Source organism: Clupea harengus, chromosome 23 (genome assembly GCF_900700415.2).
Source record: "Clupea harengus chromosome 23, Ch_v2.0.2, whole genome shotgun sequence".
NCBI classification, from domain to species: domain Eukaryota; kingdom Metazoa; phylum Chordata; class Actinopteri; order Clupeiformes; family Clupeidae; genus Clupea; species Clupea harengus.
This window is the reverse complement of record NC_045174.1, coordinates 4,046,641-4,052,837: the sequence shown is the minus strand read 5'-3', so window position 1 is coordinate 4,052,837 and position 6,197 is coordinate 4,046,641.

Below are 6,197 nucleotides of genomic sequence, written 5' to 3'. Positions count from 1 at the left end.
CCAATGTAAGTACATGTTATTTTCCTACTTGATGATGTTCTTATTATTCAAAGTGTGCTTTTATTGTAATGCTACCATGACTAAAACAGAGGTGGTTCTAGAGACGTAAACAACAACAGAGGTGGTTCTAGAGACATAAACAACAACAGAGGTGGTTCTAGAGACGTAAGCAACAACAGAGGTGGTTCTAGAGACGTAAACAACAACAGAGGTGGTTCTAGAGACATAAACAACAACAGAGGTGGTTCTAGAGACATAAACAACACATCTGAAATACCAAGAGAGCCTCATCTTCAGTTAGTGGAAAAGTTAAGAAAATCTCATCTGAGAAATTCTTCTGTGAAACCTTAAAAAGCTTTTTTTTTTTTTTTTTTGAGATGTCCATTTAGAAATGTTCAAAACATCACAAAAACTGGGCTGCTAATGCATTCAATCTCCTTTACCTTCCTCAGAGAGTGTTAGATTGGGTGGACTGCTTTTAGAGATGTTTATTCTTTTTCTGCAGTGTTCAGCAATTAACTTAATGCCATCACGTCAAAGAGCCAGGAAATAAGCCCTATGACAACACAAACAGCCACACACACACACACACACACACACACACACACACACACACACACACACACACACACACACACACACACACAGACACACACACACACACTTCATCACTCATTTCTTTGTTATTGTTTCAGTGTACTAATTTCGGACATCATTCAAATGGACCTCCACAGTTATGGGCAGATCACTTCCAGGAAATGAAAACAGCACTTAAAAAGAAAGACAGGAACACAAACACACACACACGGGATGCTTGCAGCGATGACTCAGCAAGACGCAGCAGCAGCTTCCTAGCTTGTGTCCAGAAAAGCAGTGATGTCATCGTGACCATGGTTAAGGCCAACCACTGAGCTATTATGAAGATCTATAAAGGGTGATTGATTAGCATACCCATTCATCTCAATGGAGGTGTTCAGCCAGCACATTCTGTCATGGAGATTAACTCATTTTGCTATATTCACTTTGACACTGAATCTGTCAAAAGACTAGTCACTGCTATATATACAGTACTATATTAACATTTATATAATATTTATACCATAACATAAAGACATGTTACAATAATGGTGTTTCTGACCAGGTTTCCTTATCAGATCCCAATGAGAGATTTTGTCAAATGACCCCCCTTAAATAGCCAGAATCAGGATAAGATTTCACTGAAACACACACACACACACACACACACACACACACACACACACACACACACCCAACAGAAAACCCACAGAAGTTCTTGTGTCAGCCAAACAGCTGAACACATCAGCCAGTAGTGTCTATATTTCAACTGAGAAAAATGGTGGGCATCTGAGTATACTCACACAATTTTCCACCCCATCGCTTCCCTGTCATGGGGGCTATGAGGATGCAGGCACAACCTCTTTTCAACGCTCTCGGTTGGTAGTCCATGAGGAATTGGCTTGAAAGCAGCTCAACTCAATTACAAAAAATCCCTAAATAAATGTCTTTCTGCTTCAGTTCATCTGCAAAAGTATCAGGCACTGCAGGCATTACTGATGAGGGCCCTGCCCAGGGAATTAGATCACCTCAGCGCTTGGGTTTTTTGGGTGTTCAACGTTTTAGGACAACATTGGTACAATTCATTTTGACTGCATCAAACGTAGGCTATGTATGTCTGTGTAAACTGAAGTAAAGACTGGCTTTGTACATATCCATGTGAGCAGTTACATGTCCATGTATTTATTTTGCACAGATTCTCACCCTTCAGTCATTTTCAGCACAGGGAAGGTATGACTTTTACCCCTGTGTCTCCCTGGATCTCCCAACCCATGACCTGAGTGTTGCTCCTGCCTTGCTTAGGCTGTGGAGCCACAGGAACACAGTGACTGTCCCCAAACATGAGGATAGGCATTCATTAACACAATGGCACGCCATGTTTACTATCTGGTGCTTTGGGCAGTTCTGGAAGTCAATCCATCTCACAATGTCTACAAGCAGTCAAAGACCACAGCTGCTCAATAGAATGTATTACTGTGAGGCAGTAGGATGTTTTGTTGGGAAGCGGTCTTCCCACAGTATCAAATGGGATGCAATATAATGGTGAAACACACAGATTTGTCATTTTAACGGCATTGTGGTAGAGTAATGGCTGCCGTGTACTGGACTGGAGCATCTCTAATTGACTGGCTTGCTCGCTCATTCACCCCATTCTTGACTGGTGCAGGGGAACATTCAGATGGCACAATACTCCGCCTGATTATACATTCAGGTGAAGGCAATTCTGTGACAAATGAATAACACCATGAACGGCCAGACACAGCTATGCAATCACTGAAAGGGAAGGTTCACACTTCCAATTAATTCTCAATTATTTCTCCATACCCCAAAAAAAACATAATGGTATTTTTCATGAATCCCAATAAAGAATCAGACTCTAAAATGCTAAGCAGCTAATGGACAACCATGACCAAACAAACACCAAATAGATGAACAAATCTGAATGACTCTCTGTTCCAGTCCGTATGTGCTATATTTCATGTCTGTTGAGAGCTACCCTGCATGAGTAAAAACATCCCCAGGGTTATCACATCAAGGGTAGTTTAAGAATTACACTGGAGAGTGAGTTGAATCAAAACAGATTAAAATACCTGCATGTGGCTCATATAGGTGCCTGAGCAGTGCCTTGTTGCTGTTTCTACACCAACCACGGCCAAACCATTCACATCATTCACATCAATCTGCATCTGTCTGATTCCAGTGTCAGGGTTCAAGAAACCACTCTAGCCCAATCTTACCCTAAGAGCTCCTCCATTGTGGCTCCATGAATTGCTGCAGTGGCTCCGGTGACTCCAGTGGCAGAGTTCAGTCCTGAATTGAGATGCCTTTACCTGCCACTGTGCTGGCCAGTGCTGCCCCCGTGGGATTTCCTCTAAGAGACAGAAAATGAGTCAGAGAAGGAACAGGGGCAAACACAAAGAAAGGTTAAGCTATCGTGTAATATGTCTTCATTAAGTGTGGGGAGATGGAGTGATCCAGTGCAACACACACACAGACACACACACACACACACACACACACACACACACACACACACACACACACACACACACACACACACACACACACACACACACACACACACACACACACACACACACACACACACTACATCCAAAGCCTAACTGACATCCCTAAAAACATCCGTGAAGACACCCTCATCACCACTCTCTTACGCAGACACACACAAACACACTCACACTATGCCTGTGGACCTACTGGACTGGAGGAACTGGCCCTAGTAAGAGCAGCACAATAATTCTGATCTGAAGGAAAGAGAAGGTTAGTTATTCGTCTGAGATGAATTAACATTCCACTGCTGAGGCATGTTGGTACCATGAAGAGGATGCAGAGGCAGCATGGACGCCATTCTTTCTGCTTAGAAATTCTGCACTGCCTGCAGTCCAGGAATAACATGAATATTAACAAGACTGCACAAATATTCAGTTCACACACACCTGCACACGCACACACACAAGCACACACACACACACACACACATACACACAAACACACACGCACACACACATGCACACACACTCCACCACCAGCGGCAGCAGCTGAAGCCTGAAGCACATAAAGCTGTGCATCACTGCCTGCCCAGACATATAATGCACATGCCAATTACTCAACCTTGCCTATGAAGAAGAATAATGCATTCCGCATAGGATACTAAATATGCTAAAAGGTTTTCATTTTAGAAATGACAGAAACAAAAGGAATAGTTTGTACCTGTGATTTATGGATAAAAAAGATTATTATAGAGGCTACCTTATCTGCCCAACCAATGGTAGTATTGGCAGCCAATAAATCACAGACTGGGCCTAACCCAAGTCAATACTGTCTGACCTGGCCTTCTCACAGATGTTCTGTACTGCTGATGTCAAGCTGAACAGCACAGACCACCTGGGGGCATCCTTTCATGATCCCACAGCAGGTACCACACAAAGTGTACGGAAGTGAGAGGATCTACGCAAGTGTCTGAACACCACAGCACAGACATACTGCATAAGACGGGACCCTGGGGCTTTAATCATGGCCCCTTCTGTGGGTCTTGTGCGTCAGCTGCTGGCCTCTTGCCAGAGGAGGTCTTCAGAGGTTCAGAGTAAATATTGGTCATATATTGGGAAGTAAAAAAAAAAGAAGCAAGCAATGAAAGGAAGAGGGGAGCTGTTCGCTTCCTGCATCTTCTGTTGTGAGTCTCTGTGGGAAACTTAAAGTGAACCGTTAAGATTGTGTGTATTATTTAATCACATAACATGTCATCAGCGTCACTAGTTGGTTCAATTCAGTAAGTGAAAATGAACTCCAAATTTGAAACTCAAAGGAAATCAAAGAAAAGAGCCCCAACTCTCAAAAGTCACACCTGTAAAACTAGAACACCACTTTTACATAATATTTGATTTAAAATGAAATCAGAGTTGACAAAACTGCATCCTTTATCAAAACAGGAATGTGTATTGACAAGGTTTAAAGGCACACAGTCCACGATTCTGGCAAAAGGTTGTTGAATTTGAATTGAGTTTGTTTCCCATTTACAGAGCCAGGACTGTGTATGAATACCAGAGGTTTTTTTGCATACACAGAATAGGCAGCCAGAGAATCACGAGGAGCAATGTGCTGAATTTAACAAAAAGTGTATTGGATTAGAATCGTGGACTGCACCTTTAAGATCCTGGCAACACAGTGAAATGACCACAAAACCTGGTGCTGAAAAAACAACTATGTCATGGTTCCAGCGGTGTCAAGGTTAAAGCAGCACATTTGGGATCACGTGACTTCATCCAAACTGTGCTTTCAATAACTGTCTCAACCACTCACAACTCTATTCTATCATGCTGGGTAGGCTTCTACTTTAGGTGCTGCAGGACCACGTTGCAGTACTATTGTAATCTTTTACAGAAATGGAAAAGGTGATAGCTACATGCTATCAGCCACTAACGAAATGGAAACTTTCAGACATGATCATTTATCACATCAGATGACAGCTCAGGCTGCATATTAGACCACCAAAGGATATCCACTATATCACACACACACACACACTACAGTGGATATCCACTATATCAAACACACACACACACACACACTACAGTGGATATCCACTATATCAAACACACACACACACACTACAGTGGATATCCACTATATCACACACACACACACACACACTACAGTGGATACACACTACAGTGGATATCCACTATATCAAACACACACACACACACACACTATATCACACACACACACACACACAAACACACACACACACACTACAGTGGATACACACTATATCATACACACACACACACACACACACACTACAGTGGATATCCACTATATCAAACACACACACACACACACACTACAGTGGATACACACTATATCATACACACACACACACACACACACACACACTACAGTGGATATCCACTATATCAAACACACACACACACACACACTACAGTGGGTATCCACTATATCACACACACACACACACACACACACACACACACACACACACACACACACACACACACACACACACACACACACACACACTACAGTGGATATCCACTATATCAAACACACACACACACACACACACACACACTACAGTGGATATCCACTATATCACACACACACACACACACACATTACAGTGGATACACACTATATCACACACACACACACACACACACACACACACACACACACACACACTACAGTGGATATCCACTATATCAAACACACACACACACACACTACAGTGGATATCCACTATATCACACACACACACACACTACAGTGGATATCCACTATATCAAACACACACACACACACACACACACACACACACACACTACAGTGGATATCCACTATATCAAACACACACACACACACACACACACACACACACACACACACACACACACACACACACACTACAGTGGATATCCACTATATCACACACACACACACACACACACACACACACACTACAGTGGATATCCACTATATCAAACACACACACAAACTACAGTGGATATCCACTATATGGGCCATTCTACCGAATTGGTGCAAAGTGTGGTCCCACAACAAGAAAAACTATTTAAAAAACA